Source organism: Nyctereutes procyonoides, unplaced genomic scaffold (genome assembly GCF_905146905.1).
Source record: "Nyctereutes procyonoides isolate TBG_1078 unplaced genomic scaffold, NYPRO_anot_genome, whole genome shotgun sequence".
Taxonomy (NCBI): Eukaryota; Metazoa; Chordata; class Mammalia; order Carnivora; family Canidae; genus Nyctereutes; species Nyctereutes procyonoides.
The window spans coordinates 8759666-8786470 of NW_026575045.1; positions in this window are offsets into that span (position 1 = coordinate 8759666).

A 26805-nucleotide genomic window follows, 5' to 3' on the forward strand; every position below is an offset into this window, starting at 1 on the left:
TTCTTATCTTGCTGACTATAAGAGTGTAGGAACAGATCAGTTCTAATCATAGCCAGAGTTTCTGTGGAGAGGTGTACTTAAACATTTATTCTTTCACAATGGTGAATGGAGGTAATATAACTCATTCTCCCACTGATTACCAAATTAGCCTCTCATAGAAAATCTCTAAAAACCAACAAAAATTTCTGATTTCTCTAAAGAAATAACATCTCTTACTTGATCTTTAGTCTGTTTACAGTGTCTTAGATTTCCATTCTGCATATATCTGCCATCAATTTTTGACAAATGAGAAAGAGACTTCCAACTCCCACTTGATAACCATTTTCCCATTCTTTTTCTTAAAAACAACTTTACTTGAAGAAGTTGACAGAGCCATCGGAAATATTACATTTTGCAGCTAGAATATTCCATTTGATTAAATTCTGGTCAATGAGATATAAGTAAAAGTGTTTTTAGGACTTCCAAGAAGGGTGTTGAAAAGACCAGATTTATCTGGGAAACAGCTTGAGAATGCAGCCTTAATGTTTTACAGATGAGCCTTTCCTTAGAATATAAAGTGGCCTTAATGATGGATTTAATAGGTTTCATAGATTAGTAGTATGAATCTGTGTCCCTAATATACACAGTCCAGCCTTGGACTTCCTTTCCATGGGAGAAAACTGTACTTCTATCCTTTGAAACCACTGCTATTTTGTATTTTCTGCTATATTTAGATCAATCTATTTCAGTTCCTGTCCTAAATATAACTGGGGATGAACTTGAAATAGACATCTGGGTCACTGGAAAAGAGGAATTCACTCCTGGGTGTTTGGATCAATTGTCCCTTTGCTATGAGTTGAATTTTGTCCACCCAACAAAGTCATGTATTTAAATACTTCAGAATGTTACCTTATTTGAGAACAATGTACCTTATTTGAGAACATTAAAATGAGGTCATTAGGGTAGAGGCCAATCCAATGACTAGTGTCCTTATAAAAAATGATAAATTTGTAGATAGATAGCTATAGAATGAATAGAAAAAGATACAGGGAAAAGATAGTCATCTACAAGCCATGGAGAAAGGCCTGGAACAAATCCTTTCCTCACAGCTCTGAGAAGGTCTAACCCTGCTGACACCTTGATGCCAGACTTAGGGACCTCCAGAACTATGTGACAATACATCTCTGTTGTTTACATCACCCAGCTTGTGGTACTTTGTTAGAAGGTCACCCTAGCAAATTAATACTCTCTGGTATTCTAGAAAGACTTGTGGTTTGCACTTCATCTTATAATTGCCTGCTTCTTCTCTTTGGCATGTCAGTTTACTTATTTCTTTTATTATACCATTTTACTTTACCACAGTATGACCTTTGCCCAAACTCTTTTTTCCTAGGTTTAGCCCTCTTCTCTGGGCCAAGAATGATGTGCATTATGAAGGCCCACTGGACCACTAGACCCAATACACTATGACCTTGGTGAATAATTGTTTTTATTTAATGTTATCATACACTCTCATAAATTTTATGTTATTATATGGTGGCATAACTTACAGCATATTGTTACACCTAGTTACAGATTACTGTTTTTAAGTTTCTGATCTCAAAATGTTGACCACCATATATAGAATGCTATAAAAAGATCCCCAGGAACAAATAAATAAAAACAATAATTTCTATAATTTTTCACACACTTTCAGTAAGTTTATAGACACCCTGAAGACCATCAATGAATTCATTTGCTCAAACAGCAACATATATTGTTTGATATTTAAAATTAGAGTATTTGCTTTATGAATCTCTTACCCAATCACTTCATTCAGGGCTTACATTCAGGTAGTGAGCACAGATATGGCTGATTCTGACTGATTGGCATCAATTATGTGTTACTGGTAGTAAAATACTTTTAGTATCACCTCTTTGTTTTCATCAGACCACTGTAGATCCATTTACTATCTACCAATTATCAGCATTAATTAAAGTAGACCCTATGTATTACTTTACTAGGGCTGCCATGACAAAGTTCAGAGACTTAAACAATAGAAACAATTATTTTTATTTATTTATTTATGATAGTCACACACAGAGAGAGAGAGAGAGAGAGAGAGAGAGAGGCAGAGACACAGGCAGAGGGAGAAGCAGGCTCCATGCACCGGGAGCCCGACGTGGGATTCGATCCCGGGTCTCCAGGATCGCGCCCTGGGCAGACGCCAAACCGCTGCGCCACCCAGGGATCTCTAGAAACAATTATTAAATAGAAAATCTTTCTCACAATTCTAGAGCCTAAAGTCTGAGATCAAAGTATTAGCAGGGTTTATTCCTTCTGAGGCCTCCCTCTCCCTGCTTTATAGAAGGCCTTTTTTCCCTTATCTTCATATGGTTTTCCTTCTGTGTGTGTGTCTGTGTCCTTATTTCCTCTTCTTATAAGGATATCTGTCATATTGGATTAGAGCCTCCCCTAATGACTTCATTTTAACCTAATAACCCCTTTAAAGACCATGTCTACAAATACAGTTCCATTCTAAGTACTGGGGCTTAGGAACTCAACATATGAGCTATTGGGTAACACGATTCAGCCCATAGCACCCTGCATTCCTACTGAATATTCCTGCTGAATCATTTGTGTCATCTTTCTAATAGGATTAATGGATTAACACTACACTGGCCATAGTGTTATTGATAACAGACTATGTGTTTTATTGTAAACAATTACTATCCAAAATATATTAAATAACTATTTCAGTAAATGAGAGAAGGAAAACAAATGGTAAGTCCTATAGCCACTCTGGTTTTCTGCCTGTTGACACTTCCCAGACTGCAGCTCAAGAAGCAGTAACTGAAGCAGATTGTAGCTGTATCACTGAGGTAAGGAGATGGAGATCAGGTTTCAGTAGGGCTGCAATGGTTTTAAGTTTGGGGTAGAGTGCAAGATAAGACAGACTTACAGAGATGAAGAGTTCTATAAATTTGCATAGTATTTTTTGAGTCTGTGTTGAGTACTGAACTGCACGTGAATAGAGTGATACTCTGTGAATAAGGAGCAAAGAATAACTACTAGATAGAAGTGCAAAGGCACTAACCATAAACTGAACAGGGCTAGTTGTTAGATATGCAAATTCTAATGAGGCATAGTAGAAACTAGTTAACTACTCAGAGTGTTCAGCAGAGATCCAGAAATGCCACACTTTAACATTAAACTTCTTAGAGTTAATCTGGATGTGCCTGAACTATTTTTATAATAAATTAAACTGCTTTCATTAAAATTAAACTGCTTTTACTATTAATCTAGGTGTGTTTTAACAAAGTTTAAAGTAATTGCCCGCTAGAACAGATCTGTGTATACTTCAAAGGAAGACAATAAAACTCAGTCTTTCATCAGTATAAGTCTCACAATGCCCAGCATTAAATTAAAAACCACATTTTTACACAGAGACAAGAAAATGTGATTCATGATCAGGAGAAAATTGAATAAAAAGAAATAGAACCAGAAATGACAGAGATAATGTCAAGAATTTTTTTAAAAGCTGTTGTCTTCAAGTATTTTTAAAAGAATAAACTCAATGAGAAATTAAACTATAAAAAAAGAATCCAATAATTCTATAGTTGAAAAAAATACAATGTCTGAAATATGTATACCAAACTAAGAGTTCTCAAACTTTTTTTGTAAAGGATCAAATTGCAAATATTTTAAAGTTTATGGCCCATATTGTCTTTGTCACAACAACTCAACTCTGCCATTATAGCACTAAGACAACATCCATAGATGTTGTAGTGTAGCTCTGTTCCCAAAAAAGTCTGTTAAACAAAACAACAACAAAACAAAACAAAACAAAATGACAGGCGGCTAACTGGATTTGGCCTGAGGGTCTTTTTGCCAACTCCTGCTCTGAACTGTCCAAGCATAACTCCCAGGATACTTTTTAGCTAAGGAATTGGAAATGTGAAGCAAAGGAGGCATTCTGTGCCTGTGAAAGAATTTTTCTTTGTGTGACAGTATAGTTCATATAGTTAAATGCCTGGTCCAGGCACAACACTTGAATGGTCTCAGACTTGTATTATTCCATTAAAACATTTGACCCAAAGCTCTTCTCACAAGTACTCAGAAGTTCATATCATACCAGTGATTCTGCTGCTAAGATCAGAAATAAAGTAGATAAATTAAAAAATAAAACCTCAAAAATTAATATCATGAATGGTTGAAATGAACTAAAATTCCAGGAAAGAAGAAGCCATCCAAGATGCATTTTGTATAAATAAACAAAGGCAAATAAATGAGAACAGCAGTTACTTCTCAGACCTTACTAGAGGAAGGGAATCAGGTACCATTACATTGTTTGGCAGAGACTCAAAGGCAGACAGGGGAGTAGGAAAGCTTTATGATGAAAAAAAAAAGGGGGGAGGAGGTTTGGATTATATTTTCATCAGAGGTTGTTAGCTTGGGGAAGCTAGAGGCAAGCTAACTAGAAGTGGGGCATCCTATGTAACTGTTCTGGGAAGCATATCTGGCTTTGTCCAGTAGGTTCTGATTTGGGAATGAGGGCAAAACTTAAGGAAGCCAATAATCCTTGTCCAGGTTCTGACTGTTCTGGGCTGACTGCTGCAAAAATTTGATTTGATTTTCTGGACTGTTTGCTGCACAATTTGCAGGTCAGATGTCTGCTCTCACATATGGTCTTGCCATTGTCCATTTGTATATTCATCACTCAAGTCAAACTATCTCCAAACATTTCATTTGCAGATTCTGAGCACTAGCTGAAGATTGGGGTAAATTCAGACTAAGAGTCCATGGGAAAGAGAAACCAACAATTTTTAGCAGCGCTGCATAATGAAATAACACATTTTAACCTTAAGGGTTTCAACTACATGACTTCATTCCCCCTGATATAACTGCTAACTTGCTATTCTGCAGACAGCGAGTGAAAGGGGCTGAAGAGTTGATTTGCAAATTTCTAAAGAAAGAATAAAATCTCCTGCAGTACTGCTAGCTTGTTTTAGGAAACAAATACCTGTTGGAGAAAGAGAAAGCCTTAATCATACTATTCTCTGGTTATGAAACTGTGTGGAGCAGGTAGCAGATCTGGGAAGTGTCTCTTACTCCTTCAAATTTTCAGACTTCAAGAGACAGAAAACTCTGAGGGTTTTACTCCTTTACTTTAGAAAACTTAGGAGGCCACATCTGTAAAGGTGAAATTAAAGAAGACTAAGTATTCTCAAAGCTGTAAGCAAACCCTGACCAAGATAAATCTCTGAATGGACTGAGAAGGTAAATAATTCCCTTAGTTGTCTTACACTGGCAGAAGAAAGAAGTTGATGAAGAAAGAAGAAGAAGAAGAAGAAGAAGAAGAAGAAGAAGAAGAAGAAGAAAGAGAAAATACATCTATATGAAACCCTATTTTTTTTACAAAATGCCTGAAATATATCACAAATATTCACAAACATGCAAACTGATAAATATACAAAGATTGAGTATAACTAATAATCAAGAGAATGAAGAGACAATGGAAACAAACCCAGAAATGATCTAGATATTTAATTATTTTATATGTTATATGTAAACTACATATATTAAGAGTTATGAATCAGGTATCTTAAAACATATTTTAAGACATTTATAATTTTTAAAGAAACTTGATACATTAAAAATTTATGTAAGAATATATAAATAACCAAGTATACCTGAAGCTGGAAAATAAATATTGATTAACTAATCAGAGTAAGGCAAAGTGCACACTCAAACAAGTAAATATACGCAGAAAAATAGGTTATTGGAACAAAATGGGCTACAGATGGACTCATGCAAATGTAGAAATTTAAAATAGGATAAATTTGGCAGCATCAATCAATGGTAAAATGAAATATCATCCATAGATATTGAGTAGAGTAACTCACCATATGGGGAAAGTAAAAAGTCATCCTTCAGTCCCACAGAAAGAAGAGTCTCAAAGAGATTAAAGAAAACGTGCTAAGATAAAATTTCAAAGGTTACAGAGGTAAATTAAGGAGCCTATATTGTGACAAAGGAGTAAGAGTGATCGCAGAAATATCACAGAAAATTTCAAAAAGGTAAATTATCAAAACAAAAATGATTATGATGATACATCTAAATAGGTTTCTCCTCAATGAAGGATACCAAAATTAACCTAGGTGGAAGATCGGGAAAACATTCTTGTTTGGTCAAAATCAGAAAAGAAATATTTACAATATAAAAGGAATTTATGCAAATCATCAATAGAATTCTGCAACCCAGATAGAAAAATGGGAAAGGATATGAATCTGCAAAGAAAATAAAAGAAATGAACAAAAAGGAAATGAGAGATAAAATTGACAGGGTCAACAAACTCAAAAGTTATTCTTTGAAAGAAACTGATAATATTGACAAAACTCTGGAAAATTAAGAAAATGAAAAAGAAGGCCCAATAACATTAGATATTTAAAAGATAATAATTACTAATGGTATAGATATTAAAAATTACCAAAAAAATACTGTGAACAATGCTGCCAAATTGCTTAACACTGAGATTAAATAAATTCTCTGAAATACAAAATTTCTACAAGTTGAATCTAGGAAAAAAAAAGTCCTAAATAATCCCACAAGCATATACAAAAACAAATAAATAAATGTTTGGAAATGTTCTGATACCAATCAACAACAATCTCAAATGGTTTTACTTGTTAAATTTTATTAAATTCTAATGGAATAAATAATTTGATTCTTAACTTTTTCCAGGCAATGAAAAAAAGGAAACAGTCTTCAGCAAATTTAGTTAGGTCAATATAACATTAATATTAAACTCTGCCAAGTCAGTACAAAAAAAAAAAAAAGAAATAACTATACTATCTTTCCCACGCACAAGGATACGAAATCCTAAACAAATATTAACCAAACTCAGGAATATATTTTAAAAAATACAACTTGTCATCATCAAGGAAAATTTATCCCATGAATGTTGGATTGGCTAAAAATTAAAAGAAGTTTATATAATTTACCTTATTGGAGGCAAAAAAAAAATCATACACTCTTTTAAACAGAGGCATAAAATCAGTATTCCAAAAAATACAACATATGCTCATGGTAAAAATTTCTTAGCTAACTATGAGTAAATGGATATTTCCTTAAAACATTAAAAGATTTTAACCAATGATTACATCACATTCTACAAAGATAAAATGTTATAATGATTTTAGTCAGCATCTAGAACAAAACAAAGTAGCTTACAATCACCATTAAGTTATTTACAGATAATATAAATACCTAGAAAAGTCAAAAGCAAATATAACAAAATTCATTAAGTTTACTACGACTGTAGATATAATACTGTTTTAAACATCAATTTATATTTTTACAAACCAACAACATAAAATATAATTTCATGATATGTACCATGAATTTAAACTACAAAATAATCACAAATAAAGGCAACAAAAGTTGTTAGTGTTCTAATTTCAAAAGATAATTTATGGAAATCAACAAGCTGATTCTAAATTATAGGGGGGGGGTTCAACCTTAAGAATGGCATATAGCCTTATTTATAACCAGAACATAATAGAAGCCCCCAAAACAGACAGACACACATTTGAAAATGTAAGAAAAACTAATTTAATTTGCTTCCTCACCATACATTTAGAAATGAGAGATGCAATTTTAATGTAAAAATGTGAACTGTATATGCTAAATCTATAGAATCTTTACTGGTCAATAGAATAGTGAGAATTTCTGAACCAATATAGAAAAACTGCTAACATAAAGGAAAATATGAATAAGTACATTGATACATTAAAGAACATTAAAATGTTTTATTCATCACATTTCACTAGAGAAAGGGTTTTAAAAGGTAGGTTCCAATTTGACATTTGTATAAATTTCGATTTTACAGTCATTTGGAAATAGCATTTTAAATTTCCAAAGATTATTTTAAAAGGATGTGTGTTTTTGAAGCAAACTCAAGTCTCTTCCCCAAACTGGATTTATTAACACTATTCTTTTTCCATAGAGAGACTTTTTGTCATCATTGAGAGTGAATTTTAAACAGATTCTTAGATCCATCAGCTTGTTCAACTTTAGCACCTGTCTCATCACTAGTAGCTTTTCAGAACCACTATCTTCACCAGGAAGCTCCATTAAATTTCCCAATTCAAACATGCAACCTTTTCCTACATCTTCTCTAGTGCTTTATGCACTCAATTTACTGACCCTTTCTTTCAAGTCATTAGTCTTCAACTTTTGGGTTATGAATTTCATCACTTTCTTCTGGATTTTGCAGACCTGTGGTAATGAACTTAGGTCTTCTGAATCTGATTGCTGCTTTTTTTAGTAAAATGAACATAGACTAGATGAACCAAATAACCATCAGAAGTCTAACTCAACATGAGTTTCCATCACAGCCTGCCCTTTTTTGACCCCAGAGCACAAAAGTATAACATACCATGGGAGTTTCTCAGGCAGTTTTTGCCCAGAACAGCCTTAGTAATTAGCTTGAATTTTCTAAGCATAACATCATCATTCTGCTAATCAGCAAGGCTCACTTCAAAAACAGTACCCTAGAGGTCATCAGATGCAAGTTTGGTTCCTTGAGTCCTTCAGATTAACATTTTTTTATTTTTATTTTTTTAATAAATTTATTTTTTATTGGTGTTCAATTTGTCAACATACAGAATAACACCCAGTGCTCATCCCGTCAAGTGTCCCCCTCAGTGCCCGTCACCCATTCACCCCCACCCCCCGCCCTCCTCCCCTTCCACCACCCCTAGTTCGTTTCCCAGAGTTAGGAGTCTTTATGTTCTGTGTCCCTTTCTGATATTTCCCACACATTTCTTCTCCCTTCCCTTATATTCCCTTTCACTATTATTCATATTCCCCAAATGAATGAGACCATATATGTTTGTCCTTCTCCGACTGACTCATTTCACTCAGCATAATACCCTCCAGTTCCATCCACGTTGAAGCAAATGGTGGGTATTTGTCGTTTCTAACGGCTGAGTAATATTCCATTGTATACATAGACCACATCTTCTTTATCCACTCATCTTTCGATGGACACCGAGGCTCCTTCCACAGTTTGGCTATTGTGGACATGGCTGCTAGAAACATCGGGGTGCAGGTGTCCCGGCGTTTCATTGCATCTGTATCTTTGGGGTAAATCCTATTTTTAACTCTTTGAGGAACCTCCACACAGTTTTCCAGAGTGGCTGCACCAGTTCACATTCCCACCAGCAGGGTAAGAAGGTTCCCTTTTCTCCACATCCTCTCCAACATTTGTGGTTTCCTGCCTTGTTAATTCATATATTTTTTATAATATATTATATATATGTAAGATTACACGTAATATGTAATACATATATATATTTTTTTTTATTGAAGTTCAATTTGCCAACACCCAGTGCTCATCCCGTCAAGTGCCCTCCTTGGTGCCTGTCACCCAGTCACCGATTACCCCACCTGCCTCCCCTTACACTCCCCTTCATTTGTTTCCCAGAATTAGGAGTCTCTCATGTTTTGTTGCTCTATTTTTTCCACTCATTTTCCCTCCTTTCCTTATAATCTCTTTCACTATCTCTTATATTCCCGGTATGAGTGAAACCACCTAATGATTGTCCTTCTCCAACTGACTTACTTCACTCAGCATAATACCCTCCAGTTCCACCCACATCAAAGCAAATTGTGGGTATTTGTCCTTTCTAATGGCAGATTAACATTTTTTCAACGCTACTTATATTGAACATAGCTGGTACTTTCACCTCATATCAATGTTACTTTAAAAAAATGGATCAACTGGAATGCCAACTCAGTGGTTGAATGTCTGCCTTCAGCTCAGGACATGATCCTGGGGTCCCGGATCCAGTCCCACACTGGGCTCCTTGTGGGAAGCCTTATTCTCCCTCTGCTTGTGTCTCTGTCTCTCTCTGTGTCTTGAATGAATGATTGAATTAATTAATTAATTAATCAATCAATCTTTTAGAAAATGGATCAACTACTGTCTATTTGGCTCCATTTTGCTGCCTTTTGTAAAATGCTTGTTCTTGCCAATACCACGGTGCAGCTCTGAGACCCAAAACCTTACACCATTTTTTCTTTGCAACTTTTATAAGCAATGCAAAGTTCTCCAATACTAGTCCATAATCTCAGAAACAGGAAACTACTTAAGTTTTCTAGAGCCCTTATGTACATGGGATTAAAAAACTATCATTCCACATCATTTCCCTGTAAATGCCAAAAAGAAAAATAATAATGAAAAGTAATTTACAGTATGTGTCTTGAGGAAATGATAAAGATAAAGGTTACAGGGTGCTATGGTGTAACTTTGCACCTGTTTCCTCCCCCAAGATTCATGTTGAAATCTTAATACTCAATGTGATGAGACCTTTAGGAGTTACTTAGGCCATGAAGGTTTGGTCCTCATAATAGGATTAGTGTTTTTAAAAAAAAAAAAAAAGAAAAAAAAAAAAAAAGACCTTGCAAAGATAGCTCACTCCTGACCAGAAGAGGGTCTGATCTCAGACTTCCAGCCTCAAACACTGTGAGAAGTAATTTATGCAGTATTTTGTTATAGCAGACTGAATGAGGACACATAGCTTATTTAGCATTTATGTTATTTGAAACATACCAAGATGATTTATTGATATAGTTTTGTGAATAAATATTTATTTCCACCCTCCTTATATCAAATAAAAACCAACTGGATTCTTAAACTTAAATCATAATTGTTATATTTTTTCTATTTTCATTAGCTTAATAAGAACTTTAGACTTAAAGTACTTTTTTGATTTGCCGTCCTCCATTATTAACATAAGGAATTTTTATGTAAATACTCTTTAAGTATAAGAATATTTTTATTTTATTATATTTTATTTTTATTGGATTTCAATTTGCCAACATATAGCATAACACCCAGTGCCCATTCATTCAAGTGCCCCCCTCAGTGCCCATCACCCAGTCACCCCCCCCCCAATTTTTTCTTGTGTTTCTCTTGCCTTCATGAATGTATCTTGCAAGAAGTTACTGTGGCCAAGTTAAAAAAGGGTGTTGTCTGTGTTCTCTAGGGTTTTGATGAATTCCTGTCTCACATTTAGATCTTTCATCCATTTTGAGTTTATCTTTGTGTCTGGTGTAAGATAATGGTCCAGTTTCATTCTTCTGCATGTGGATGTCCAATTTTCCCAGCAACAGTTATTAAAGAGAATGTCCTTTTCCAGTGGATTGTCTTTCCTCCTTTGTTGAATATTAGTTGACCATAATTTGAGGGTCCACTTCTGGATTCCTTATTCTGTTCCATTGATCTATGTGTCTGTTTTTGTGCCAGTACCACACTGTCTTGATGACCACAGCTTTGTAGTACAACCTGAAATCTGGCATTGTGATGCCCCCAGCTATGGTTTTCTTTTTTAATATTCCCCTGGCTATTCGGCGTCTTTTCTGATTCCACACAAATCTTAAGATGATTTGTTCCAACTCTCTGAAGAAAGTCCATGGAATTTTGATAGGGATTGCATTAAATGTGTAAATTGCCCTAGGTAGCATTGACATTTTCACAATATTAATTCTTCCAATCCATGAGCATGGAATATTTTTCCATCTCTTTGTGTCTTCCTCAATTTCTTTCAGAAGTGTTCTGTGGTTTTTAGGGTATAGATCCTTTACCTCTTTGGTTAAGTTATTTCCTAGGTATCTTATGCTTTGGGGTGCAATTGTAAATGGGATTGACTCCTTAATTTCTCTTTCTTCAGTCTCATTGTTAGTGTATAGAAATGCCACTGATTTCTGGGCATTGATTTTGTATCCTGCCACACTGCCAAATTGCTGTATGAGTTCTAGCAATCTTGGGGTGGAGGCTTTTGGGTTTTCTATGTACAGTACCATGTCATCTGTGAAGAGGGAGAGTTTGACTTCTTCTTTGCCAATTTGAATGCCTTTTATTTCTTTTTGTTGCCTGATTGCTAAGGCTAGGACTTCTAGTACTATGTTGAATAGCAATGGTGAGAGTGGACATCCCTGTTATGTTCCTGATCTTAGGGGAAAGGCTCCCAGTGTTTCCCCATTGATAATGATATTTGCTGTGGGCTTTTTGTACATGGCTTTTAAGATGCTGAGGAATGTTCCCTCTATCCCTACATTCTGAAGAGTTTTGATCAGGAATGGATGCTGCATTTTGTCAAATGCTTTCTCTGCATCTATTGAGAGGATCATCTGGTTCTTGTTTTCTCTCTTGCTGATATGATAAATCATATTGATTGCTTTACGAGTGTTGAACCAGCCTTTCATCCCGGGGAAAAATCCCATTGGTCATGGTGAATAATCTTCTTAATGACCTGTTGGATCCTATTGGCTAGTATCTTGTTGAGAATTTTTGCATCTGTGTTCATTAGGGATAATGGACTATAATTCCCCTTTTTGGTGGGGTCTCTGTCTGGTTTTGGAATTAAGGTGATGCTGGCCTCATAGAATGAGTTTTGAAGTATTCTATCTCTTTCTATCTTTCCGAACAGCTCTAGTAGAATAGGTATGGTTTCTTCTTTAAAGGTTTGATAGAATTCCCCTGGGAAGCCATCTGGCCCTGAATTTTTGTGTCTTGGGAGGTTTTTGATGACTGCTTCGATTTCCTCCTTGGTCATCAGCCTGTTCAGGTTTTCTGATTCTTTCTGTTCCCGTTTTGGTAGTTTTTGGTTTTCCAGGATTGTGTCCATCACTTCTAGATTGCCTAATTTATTGGTGCATAGCTGCTTATAATATGTTTTAAAATCGTTTGTATTTCCTTGGTTTTGGTTGTGATCTCTCCTTTTTCATTCATGATGTTATTAATTAGAGTCTTTTTTGTTTTTAATAAGGCTGGTAATGGTTTATCTATCTTATTAATTCTTTCAAAGAACCAACTCCTGTTTTTGTTGATCTGTTCCACAGTTCTTCTGGTCTCTATTTCACTGAGTTCTGCTTGAATATTTATTAACTCTCTTCTGTTTGGTATAGGTTTTATTTGCTGTTATTTCTCCAGTTCCTTTAGGTGCAAGATTAGCTTGTGTATTCGAGTTTTTTCCAATTATTGAAGGATGCTTGTATTGCGATGTATTTCCCCCTCAGGACTGCTTGTGCTGTATCTCAAAGATTTGAACAGTTGTATCTTCATTCTCATTAGTTTCCATAAATCCTTTTAATCCTTTTTTAATTTCCTGGTTGACCCTTTTATCTTTTAGCAAGATGGTTCTTAACCTCCAAGTGTTTGATATCCTTCCAAACTTCTTCTTGTGATTTAGTTCTAATTTTAAAGCATTATGGTCTGAGAATATGCAGGGGACGATCCCAATCTTTTGGTATCGGTTAAGACCCGATTTGTGACCCCAGTATGTGGTCTATTCTGGAGAAAGTTCCATATGCACTTGAGACAAATGTGTATTAAGTTGCGTTTGGATGTAAAGTTCTGTAAATATCTGTGAAATCCATCTGGTCCAGTGTATCATTTAAAGCTCTTGTTTCTTTGGAGATGTTGTGCTTAGAAGATCTGCCGATTGTAGGAAGTGCTACATTCAACTCACCAAGCATAAGTGTATTATTATCTAAGTATGTCTGAACTTTGGCTATTAATTGATTGATATACTTGGCAGCTCCCACATTCGGGGCATAAATATTGATGATTGTTAGGTCCTCTTGTGGGATAGATCCTTAAAGTATGAGATAGTGTCCCTCTTCATCTCTCACTACAGTCTTCGGGGTAAATTTTAGTTTATCTGATATAAGGATGGCTACCCCTGCTTTCTTTTGAGGACCATTCGAATGGTAAATGGTTCTCCAACCTTTTATTTTCAGGCTGTAGGTGTCCTTATGTCTAAAATGAGTCTCTGGTTGACAGCAAATAGATGGGTCTTGCTTTTTTAACCAGTCTGAAACCCTGCGCCTTTTGATGGGGTCGTTAAGCCCGTTCACGTTCAGAGTTACTATTGACAGATATGAGTTTAGTGTCATCATGATACCTATCCAGTCTCTGTTTTTGTGGATTGTTTCCTTGGACTTCCTCTTTATATTACAGAATCACTCTTAGTATTTCTTGCAGAGCTGGCTTGGTGGTCACATATTCTTTCAGTTCCTGCCTATCTTGGAAGTTCTTTATCTCTCCTTCTATTCTGAATGAGAGCCTTGCTGGATAAAGTATTCTTGGTTGCATGTTCTTCTCATTTAGGACCCTGAATATATCCTGCCAGCCCTTTCTGGCCTGCCAGGTCTCTGTGGAGAGGTCTGCTGTTAATCTGATATTTCTCCCCATAAAAGTTAGAGATTTCTTATCTCTTGCTGCTTTAAGGATCTTCTCTTTATCTTTGGAATTTAAGTTTCACTATTAAATGTCAAGGTGTTGAGCAGTTTTTATTGATTTTAGGGGGGGGGGATCTCTCTATTTCCTAGATCTGAATGCCTGTTTCCCTTCCCAGGTTAGGAAAGTTCTCAGCTATGATTCGTTCAAATATACTTTCTGGACCTCCGTCCCTTTCAGCGCCCTCTGGAACCCTAATTAAAAGTAGATTTTTCCTTCTGAGGCTGTCATTTATTTCCCTTAACCTATCCTCATGATCTTTTGTTTTTCTCTTTTTTCCTCAGGTTCCCTCCTTACCATGAACTTGTCTTCTATGTCACTCACTCATTCTTTTACCTCGTTAACCCTCATCACTAGAACCTCTAGTTTGGATTACATCTCATTTAATTGATTTTTAATTTCTGCTGATTAGATTTAAATTCTGCAGGCATGCAGTCTCTTGAATCCTTTATGCTTTTTTCTAGAGCCACCAGTAGCTTTATAATTGTGCTTCTGAATTGGCTTTCTGACATTGAATCGTAATCCAAATTTTGTAACTCTGTGGGAGAGAGGACTGTTTCTGATTCTTTCTTTTGAGGATGAATTTTTTCTTCTAGTCATTTTGCTCAGTGCAGTGGCCAAAAACAAGTTGTACTTGATAGAAGCGCGAACTCTTCTCACCGTAGCATTCCAGCTGTTCTCACTTTAAATCTCAGGCCGAATTCGTAGGTTTTCAGGATGATTTGAAAGTTATCTAGGTATTTTGGTGGGGACAGGTAACTTGGGGTCCCCACTCATCCACCATCTTGCCCGCTTCCCAGTATAAGAATATTTTAAATGGTGAACTGTTATCACTTATTTTGACATTACTATTACCAATCATTTTAACACAATAACTAGGACTAGTAAATTGGTCACGACCTTGAAAATCATCCTATACAAATCAATGTAACCTATCAGCTTCTTGGTTGTCATAGAAACTGATCATAGCAAGCATGTTTAATGCAGCACACATTTATGCATAAATTAATAACCCACTAAAGTTTAAAAATGAGCCTAATCAAAACCATTTTCACCACGACTTTCATCATTGCTCTATATTTTACCTGATGCATCATTCCTTTTTAAACTTGAATCAAAAATACATATAATATGGACTAAATAGATAAAGGATGTACCCTTAGAGCTAACACTCAGTAGTTCTCTTATAAGGGAAGATTTTTGTCATTTCAGATGAAAAAATATGTCGATGTGACTTGCTCTATCAGTTGAAGTGCTCTTGCCTGCAGTGTATGTATCTCTTTCCATCATTGCCTAACTGTAATAATTTGGGGAATAAAAAGTCTTGCAAAATCTAACATTGGGATGCAATGAACTGCATCATCTTACGGATTTAAAATGTAATTTCTGAGGAACAAAAAGGACATAATTGAAGACTTGAAACAACTAAGTAGAGTTTTCTGTGCAAATATTCAAGATCCAGTGAAGGAAATATTTTGTTGTTCAAATGTTTTATTCATAATCCATTAGGTTAAAATTTTATGTGTCATTATTTTATATAAAATGCATTTCTATAAATTCCTTCTTTTCATTTATTTGAATAAGTAGAACAAAAACAAAAATATAATGCAAAGAGAGCACCCCATCTCAGTACAGTATTTTACTAAGTCTAATATAAAATCTAAGCTATGTTTACATTAAAGAAAATTATTCAGGAAAGAAGTTAAAAGAAATATGAGTATATTAAGAGTATCCATGGAAAACATACGGCTATATACATATATATATGTGTGTATGTGTATATATATATGTATATATATATGAGCATACATAATATGTATACATATAATTTTATATACACATAAAAAGAGAGAGAGATGAGTAATGTAACCATGCACTCATTATCTGGCTTCAATGAATAAAAATTCGTGACCAATTTTGTTTTATCTTTTATCCCCACTAATTAATCCTATCTCACATTATTTAAAGAGCTAACTGAAATATTATTTCATTCTTCTGTATATGTTTCATATACGCCTCTTAAAATCAGCAGACTTTCAAAAACATGATTATAATATTGCCAACTGCCATAAAGTTAGTTCCTAATTATCATCAAATATCCAGTGAGTTTTCAGATTTCTCCAGTGATCTCTTAAAAGTTTTGCAGTGGATTTGTTCAATCAGGATACAAATAAGTTCTATGCTATGGCATTAACCAGTGTGTGTCTTAAGTTTCTTTTTATGTATTTATCTTTTCTTTTTTTTTTAATTTTGTTCCCTCCCCCTGGGAATTTATTAAAAAGAGAGGAGTCATTTGTCCTACATAGTTTCACACAGTCTAAATCTCCTTGCGTACTTCTTTGTGGTGTCTTTTAACATGTTTTTCTATCTTCTTATTCCCTATGAATCAAGAGTTAGATCTATAGATAGTTTTGAATTTTAGAAGGGATTCTACATAATAAATGCATAATGCTTGCATCAGAAGGCCATAATTGCTGATTGTTGATTTGCTCCATCAGAAGTCATTGATGACAATTACCTACATACATTAATGACTTCTGGTTTTTAAGATTTTATTTATTTATTCATGAGAAACACAGAGAGAGGCAGAGACATAGGCAGAGGAAGAAGCAGGCTCCCGATGTGGGACTCCATTCCGGGACTCTAGAATTATGCCCTGAGCTGAGCGAAGGCTCAGCTCAACCGCTGAGCCACACAGGCATCCCAACTTCTGGGTTTTAAAATGGTGATGTACTAATTCTAAGATCCTTATTAATGTATTAGTTCAGGTATTTTTATAAAAGAAATTTTCCCTCATAAAATCTTTGATTACCACACAATATAATTTATACAGGAAGATGGAATTAACACTTGATTCTTTTAACAGCTGTCAGAGTAAATTATTTTCCTAGCATCTTCTAAGAAATCCAATAAGATTATATACTGGTACATATAAACCAATATTTAAAAAGCAGCCATTCTCTTTTAAGTTCAATTCATATATTAATAATATCTTATCAAAAAATAATAGCTTATCTGTGAAGTCATTTGAGAACTTAAAATAACATTTATTTATAAATGCAGTCTAAGAGTTCTTTTGGTACCTCACTTAAAAGAAAGACAATGTGTTTTTTCCTTTACAACATACTATTATGTAGAGTTGTTTTTAGAGTTTATGAATGATTTGTATATGACTTTAACTTTAGTGTATCAACTACGGTTTTTTAATATATATTATAGTAAATATATAAATTTCTATGTTGCAGAATATGAGACCTGAAAGGAGCAGATGATGTGGTGTGAGAAGTCTGCTTGAATGAATATTACAAAGAAAAATATATATAGTATCTGATATATATATGTATATATATATATGGATTAGAATATAGATCATATAATCTTTAGAATTTTCTTACATAGAAGAAATATTTTTATGTTATAGACACATAAAGAAGCACATTTTATCTTTATTATTTAATATCATTAAGTTCATATCTTAAGGAACTGGGGAGGGTTTTTTTTTAAGATTTTATTTATTTATTCATGAGGATACACAGAGAGGAGAGAGAGAGAATGGCAGAGACACAGGCAGAGGGAGAAGCAGGCTACCTGCAGGGAGCCCGATGTGGGGACTCGATCCTCGGACTCCAGGATCATGCCTTGGGCGGAAGGCAGCGCTAAACTGCTGAGCCACCCGGGCTGCCCAGAACTGGGGAGTTTTATTTTACATTTTCCCCTTGTATAATTCTTAATTTAAAAACTTCAAAATTCAAACTTTTAAAGACTCCCATGACTATTCTGACATTTATGTCTTTTTTTTTTAAGATTTTATTTATTTATTCATGAGAGACAGACAGAGGGAGGCAAAGACATAGGCAGAGGAAGAAGCAGGCTCCCTGCAGGAAGCCTGATTCGGGACTTGATCCCAGGACCCCAGGATCATGACCTGAGCCAAAGACAGACGCTCAACCACTGAGCCCCCGAGGTACCCCTGCATCTTTCTTAATAGCCAAGGATAACAAATCATTTAAAGAGAAATGGAAAACTATAAACCAAATCTGAGCAATAGATTTATGATTTAACTATAGCTAAATACTCAACTAACTGGAACACATTTTACACTGTAGTTTATTTCTGTTGTCATATTACTTTAAAGTATTTTGAAGATAATCACTGTAACTTATAAAGAAATAAGCAAATATCAGATAAGAATATAACCTCTGTTGCTTTTAAATCAATTAGTTTGGCAACGTGATTCCTAGGATTATTAAAATGTTTTAGAAATTACATAGCAGGGGATCCCTGGGTGGCGCAGCGGTTTGGCGCCTGCCTTTGGCCCAGGGCGCGATCCTGGAGACCCGGGATCGAATCCCACGTCGGGCTCCTGGTGCATGGAGCCTGCTTCTCCCTCTGCCTGTGTCTCTGCCTCTCTCTCTCTCTCTCTGTGACTATCATAAATAAATAAAGAAAAAAATATTAAAAAATAAAAAATAAAACCACATTTAAAAAATTACATAGCAATAATATTTTTGAATTATTTTTAAAGATTAAAATTTATAAAAAATAATATGAGTTATTATTTATTATTATTCTTATTCAAATAAGAAATTTTTAGATTTATAAGCTCTTGAGAGATGAATCATAAGGAGTAATACATAGTATATCCTGAGTATGAATAATGGGAATGTATTATTAACAAAATTATAACATAAGTATTCTGCTCACACAATATACACATCACTATGTATATGTGATGTAATTATATCAATTTTTGCCTTTGATTAAGGCATATTGTATTTAGTAATGCATTGTATATGTCAGATCTTTCTTTCTGCCCATTTATTCTCTAGTGCAGGGAGATCAATATTGAGACACAGTGAGCTAATCACCAAAGAACAGATGTTTGTATTCCACATTGTACTTAATAACTGCTTAAGAAAAAGTTTCGGGTTTTATAAGCAATTGTCTATTTAATATACTTCCAAAATAATAAGATGTGAAATGACTGGTCAACAATTATATTTTTGATTCAAAATTCAATATTTATTTTCTTTATGTTACCTTCATGAAGATTCCCAAAATAATCTATGCTAAATTATCTAACATAAGTGGAAAATAAAACTCAGAAAGTCTGAAAGAATTAAAAATGTTTAGTGCATAAATTGCCCACAGGAACCATGCAAATTGCTGATTATTTATAAATGTATCATTTTCATAAATGATACATTTCTTATATATATAAGAAATAAGAAATATATATATGTTTATATATAGATAAGAAATGTATCATTTTCATAGTTTGAGACTGAAAGGGGGCACTCTCAATAATTATGCTGAAACAATAGGTAAAACAAGTCTGTGTATGGCAGGACATCCTAGTTACATTCAAATAATGAAAACAGGGATGCCTGGGTGGCTCAGTGGTTGAATGTCTGTCTTCATCTCAGGGCATGATCCTGGAGTCCCAGGATCGAGTCCCACATCCGGCTTCCTGCAGGGAGCCTGCTTCTCCCTCTGCCTGTGTCTCTACCTCTCTCTCTCTCTCCCTCTCTCTCTCTCTGTGTGTCTCATGAATAAATAAATCTTTAAAAAATAATAATAATAATTAAAACAAATTGGTTCCTACCTCCTTGGAATTTATTAACTTTATTAAAATATGATAACTATTTTATATATAAGCAAATATAAAATTTCACATTATTAAGTGCTGAATAGGCATAGTCATAATGGAAGTGGGTATGGTAAGAACAAGATTTTAACACCAAGCTTGCTACCCATGTCAGTAGTACTAGGTGGCAACCATACTTACAATTAAAAGCTTTGTCTTATTACATATATTTTAACCTTCCTCTGCTATTGCAATTTTTTTCCAGCAGATGGTAGCCAATAAAAGCAGGAAAAAGAGATTAACAAAGTTAAAAGAAACAAGATTACTTTGAAACAAAACTCAGCGAATTTGACTATAGCTAGATATGTAACTACACATGTAAAAATTGTACATGACAAATAAACTAAAATTAACATTTTTAAACTTCTTTTTCAAAACAAATATTACTCCAATATCGAGTCTATACAAATTCTTTAGGGTTAACTCAGATTTTTAGGCCTCTGAGACTGTTAAATAATATACACAGTAAAATGCTAAATTTGATCACTGGAGTCAATGTTCATTTTTTCATAGGACATTCACAAACATGCAAATACAGGCTTTAATTTTTTTTTCTAGAAAGAAATATTTATTTTTATATTAACTCCAGTGTAGGTAACATACAGTGTTATATTAGTTTCAAGTATACAATACAGTGATTCAACAATTCTGTACATTACTCGGAGATCATCATGGCAAGTGTACTCTTAATCTCCTTTACCTATTTCACTCATCCTCCCACTCACCTCTCCTCTGGTACCATTGCTCTCTATAGAATACAGACATTTTAAATATTCCTCAGTTCTTTGTTTATGTAAAAGAAACTGTGATGTTCTAAAATACAATTTTTAGAAAATGCATTTTCTGACAGTTCTTTTTAAAAAACCACTTATCCCTCTTATCTGGCAAAAATCAGCTATGTGATATTATTTCTTCTATGTGGAGTCTTCCCCTCTAGCCTTATTAGTCTTGGTTTGTACATGAAGTATTCATTATTTGCAAAAACCAATTATCATCCCTGTCTGGATACATTAAGGTTTTTTCTACAAGTCTTTTCCTCTCTATCACATTTTAAGCAACAGTTGACATGAATTATTCATAGTTTCCATATTGCAGGCAAGTTTTTTTATTATTATTAAATTTGATCATAATAATAGTTATTACCCCAGTCATGGCAGTTTTATGAGTCTTCTTCAATGCCATTACCTGGAAAGATTTCAATCAAGAAATATAAAAGATGCAAATCAATTTCCATAATAAAATTAAACTGTACCATCTCCTCCTTCATTCCAGCAATAGAGCTGATTGACAGCCTCTTCCTGATAGCTGGAGCAGATAACATTCAGATACAGAAATGGAGACTGGCAGATTATTTGCTCTTGAGAATTTTAGTGGCTTTTTCTCCATTGTTGCTATTTGTGTTTGCTAAATCTCAAGGGAACATAACATTTAACTCAGAGTCTATACACAAATTTACTTTCAAGCAATGTTTTCCCCCTCTAATACTAGTTGATTCTTTCAGGTAGTTCTTAGAATAAACAATTTTGAGTTCTATCATACCATTTTTTTTCTTAATGACAGTGTAATTATCATTCTGTATAATTTATTGGGAAGAAAGGCTGATTTTTGGCTCTGGGTATCAATTTTTAATTAAGAAATCATATTTTTATGGTAGGAATTTTCTCCTAAGAAATATATATCAGATTCTGTTCTCATACGATGAGAAGATTTATTAAGTCAGACTAGAAGATCACAAAGTTAGACTGAGAAATTTTTACAGTAAGAAAACATGATGTCTGAGAGCAGAAAAATTGTGGTGAATATGTGTATTCAATACCCAGGTGTGGAGGAGAGGATCTGTAGCCCCATGATCACCCACACTTCTTCCTCAAACCACTGAGTAACTTGAAATGAGAATAGAATTCACAACTATCTAACCCCATTTTTCCCAAAATATATCACAGAATTTGAGTGAAAGATGAGACTGTAGCAATGATCTTTTATAAGAATTACTCTTCCAGGTGCTGGATGGCTCAGTGGGTTGGGCATCTGACTCTTGATTTCTGTTCAGGTCATGATCTCAGGGTGGTGAGACTGCGCTCTACCACGATAGGCTCTGCACTCAGTGGGGAGTCTACTTGAGATCCACTCTCCTCTCCCTTTGTAAGCCCCTCTCTCTCATAAATAAATAAATAAATAAATAAATAAATAAATAAATAAATAAATAAATAAATAAATAAATCTGTAAAAAAAAATGACTCTTCAACATTCTTAAGGTAACAGAACCAGAGATCTTATGACTCCTTTTTGTTCTTTCAACAAATATACACATTAATAACTAATATTAGCTTCAACCAATAAACATTGGGTTAAAATCAAAATGTCTTCAGTAAATATCTTTACTTTTTTCATGACTTCTACTTTCTTTTTTTTTTTGACTTCTACTTTCAAAAGTACTTCTGTATTGTGATATTTTATTAAAATATAATCTCAATAATAGAAACAAATTACTTTTAGTGAAGCAAGATAGAAAATTTAAAATTCAGTTGGCAGCAGTAGTAATTATCAGAAAATCTAATCATAATAGCCCTACTTATCTTTCATACATTAACTTAAACTTTACTTCAGCCTTTAATGAGTCTCTCATCTAATAAAGGAGGCTCTTCTCTCTGCCTGTCTGTATTTTAGTACTTATCACCATAAACAGTTGCTCCTTAATTGTTTCTGTCTATACCATACTATAACTACTTTCTAGCCAGAAATACTGGATATATGTCCCATGTCTAGAACAATGACCAGTCAATGCTTACTGAATTGAATAACTGAATGATGGGCACTCTAGTTGCAGAGCTACTAGTATAAGCAGCGTTCATAATTGATATATGTATTTCAGAAAGATCTCTTCTAATAAATAAGGAATTATTCCTCTCCTCCTGTATAACAGACCATAATGTTTATTTTGGTAACCTATGGTCTATTCACATGGATATTGTTCATTCTCTATTTTAATAAATATCAATAGGAGCCTTATTCATAAAGCCATAAAATTTTAATTTAATTATTATATCTTATGTTTATAGGATAAAAATAGTATATTTTCAAAAAGAGGGCTAACACAATATATACATAACATTTCCATATAAATAATTTGAATGTAAATTTTTTAAATATTTAAAACTAGCTAAGAATAATTTTAATAGCAAATTTTAATTAAATTTTCTGCAAAGTTGTGGAATGTGAATCACAAAATTAGACATCATATTCCTAGTGTATAAAGAAAATAAAGAATCAAAATAAATTATGATATTTGTATTACTCATGAAATAGAGTCATAATACAGGTGATTGAGGTAAAAGATGATTGTCTGAGTTGTAAGTACATTTTTCCCGTGAGTACTATCCTTATTGGAATCCTAATAATAGTAATAAATATAATAATAAATGTCACTACAAAGCTACAGTAATTAACAAGTATGGTACTGGCATACGATTAGACATATAGATCAATGAAAAATATTTGAAAGTCCAGAAAAAAACCTTTTATTCTTGGCCAATTAAATTTGAATAAAGGTGCTGGGAAAATTGAATGGGGAAAAAACTATTTTCAATGAGAGATGTTCAGACAACATGATATCCATATGCAAAAGACCTCACATCCTGTAAGTTATGTCATATACAAAAATTAACTTAATATAAATCACAAACCTAAATATAAGAGGCAAAACTATAAAAGTGTTAAAAGAAAATAGTGGTAAAGTTCAATGACTTTGGATTAGGCAGTAAATTCTTGAGAGAAAATATTTCCCAATTGTATCTACAATAAAGGACATGCTTTAAGCATAAAGCACTCTTAAAACTCAACAATAACCAGACAAATAAACTAATTAAAAAGGGGCAATGGATTTGAATAGGCATTTCTCAAAAGATACACAACAGGCCAATAAACACAGGAAAAGATGATCGACATCACTAGAAATTAGAGAAATGTAAGTCAAAACCACAATGAATACCATTTCACACTCACTAGGATGGTTATAATATTAAAAAAAAAAAGATAAGCAATAACAAGTGTTAGTAAAGACCTCCGGAAATTGGAATCCTCATATATTCCCAGTGAGAATGTAAAATGGTATAGCTATTTTGGAAAACAGCTTGGCAGCTTCTCAAAAGTTAAACACAGTGTAAGACCAGCAATGCCATTGATATATATCCAAGAGATTAGAAAACAGCCCCATAAAAATATGAAAATAAAAAATATGAAAATATGCACAGTAGCTTTCTTCATAATATCAGAAATGTGGAAACTACTCAAATATCCATCAATCAATGAATGGATAAAGAAAATAAATGGAATACTATTTAGCAATAATAAGCAATGAAGTGCTTATACATGGCAAGCATGGATGAATCTGATATCATCATGTTAACTAAAAGCAGCCAGTTTATTTTTTTTATTTTTTATTTTTTAAGATTTTATTTATTTATGAGAGACACAAAGCAGCCAGTTTAAAAAAAAAAGCATATATTGTATGATTCTATTTATAGGGAAAGTCCAGGAAAAAAAAAAAAGGAGCAAATGGTACAAAAGAAAACATCAAGCAATGTGATAGATTTTAATCCAACCATAATATTAATCACTTTAAATGTGAATGATGTAAAGATATCACTTAAAATACTAGGATTGTCAGACTAAATAATATGTTATCTAAAAACCTCAATTGAAATATAAAAATATAAGTTGGTTAATAGTATTTTGAATTATAAGATATTTGAATTTTAAACTAAAATTTTAGAAACATACACTAAATTATGTTTGTACAAATGGTACAATTGTAATGTCTTAATGGGGTCAAAAATAAAATACGTACCCTGAGTCACTTTTGCTCCATTTTTTAAACTTTTTATATTTTAGTTCAAAACCACAGGTGATAATATTAACCAGCATGATGGGAAGCCTAATTTGAGATTCCACATTTTAGGAACAATTTGTGTCTATTGTTATGTCAGGTTTGTTTGTTTTAATTCGCTTTCCTCTTTTGTCAGAAATCTGAGTGATCCAACTGCTTCATTTTCTGTAAAGTTCAATCCAAAGCCTCCTCTGCATTGTAGCAACAAGGACAGAGTACTCAAAACATGAGAATTTTTGGATTAATATTCTGAATGTAAGCCATTATGACCAAATTATTCTAAGACATATCACTGAGTGACTCTTATAGAAAAAAATAAACATTAACAGCTAAGCGATAGACAAAATTTACTTAACTTGCCAATGCTTGCTTTAATTTGTTTTAAACTTTAAGAAAGATATTCAGAAAAAATAAATAAAAGTTTTTAATGGAAACTGAATCATCTTCTTCTTATTGTTAGAATTAATTTTTGTTTTTTTAAATATCTGGTACTGAAGAAATCTGACACCATAGTAAAATAAGTTCCCAAATCTTCCCTTTCCCTGACATTTCCATGAGATGGCGTCTCTAGAGGAGAAATAAAATGAACTATAAATAAACAGTAGTTTTTTTCTAGACCAATCCAGTTTTGAAAATCTCTGATATTTGCTGTACCCCTTGTGTTTGTCTTGAAAATTCATTGTAGTTTACTCTATGTATTTTACTTCCCCAGATATAAAAAAGAACCTCTGATGATCTGTTCAATACCTGCTTCTCCATTGAGTGATCAACTGGCTTTGGAGGACTATCTTGTATCTGGTTGTTTTATTTAAAATGTTTTTCCTCTCCATATAGGAAAAAATAAGTTAAAACAAGCCAACCTTTTTCAAATATATTTTTATTCAAGACTTTCTGCAGCTGACTTTATTTTTAACATGCATAAGATTAACGGCTGACAATATAACTAACAAATTTCAGTTCTGTTTTTGCAAAGACCTACTCAACTGAAACACTTGTTTTAGAAGAAAATAACTAAGAGTTAGAATGAGTCACTAAATCTCTGTGAACCCCATTAACATTAAATGTTATCATTTATTCACTGAAGTCAATGTACTGACAGAGAAGAATCTGCTGACAAAACAAAAAGCAAATATGTAAAGATTTACTTAGGAAGCTTCTGAAAATGTACATTTCCAGTAGAATGTCTAAACTACCTAACAGTTTAGCCATAATCACAACCAAATAAAATCCTTGATATGTGTTACTTCTGACCTACATCTATTAACAAAGAAACTAAATGTTCTCCAGGTTTGTCAGAATAGCTTGGCTGAACACTTGTTGATCGGCTTGTTGTTTTTTTTTTTTTTTCTATTTTGTTTGCTTAACTAACAAAGAAGTAAAAGTGAAATACATTTACACAAGGTAGATATTTTTCTTTAAAAAAACAAAGAATAACTATGTGCAAATTAATATTAAGCAACAGTGTTACTGAATCTTATACTTTTTTTGAAGGCAAGTATTATAAAGGTGTGATGTGTGTGTGTGTGTGTGTGTGTGTGTGTGTGTGAGTGTGGACATATTGACAACATCAATCACTTCTGGGAAGCAGCCAAAGCTTGAAGAACTGGAAAATCTGCCTGTATGATCACTGGGAGTATTCATATTATAGGATTTTAGAATCCACTATTGATTCTCTCCAGTCAGTCATGAACATTGTCTGTTGTTATATGAAAATATTGATAAAATCAACCATGTTTATTATTTCATATACTTAAGGGTTATAGATAGGCAAGTAATAGGAAATATGAAATTTAAATTTTAGTCAAATCAAATTTTAATTAAAAATGTTAAAATTTTTCTGATAAATGCTGATATGGCTTACCTAAAATTTACTGATTTGGAAAGGAAGGTAGAAAGTCACTGGAATTGACAAATGATTCAGGGCTGACCATGTATATTAAAAAACAAAATATAAACATAATTCTGCATTAGAATGGAATACCTGTATAAAGAAGGCTAATAATGACC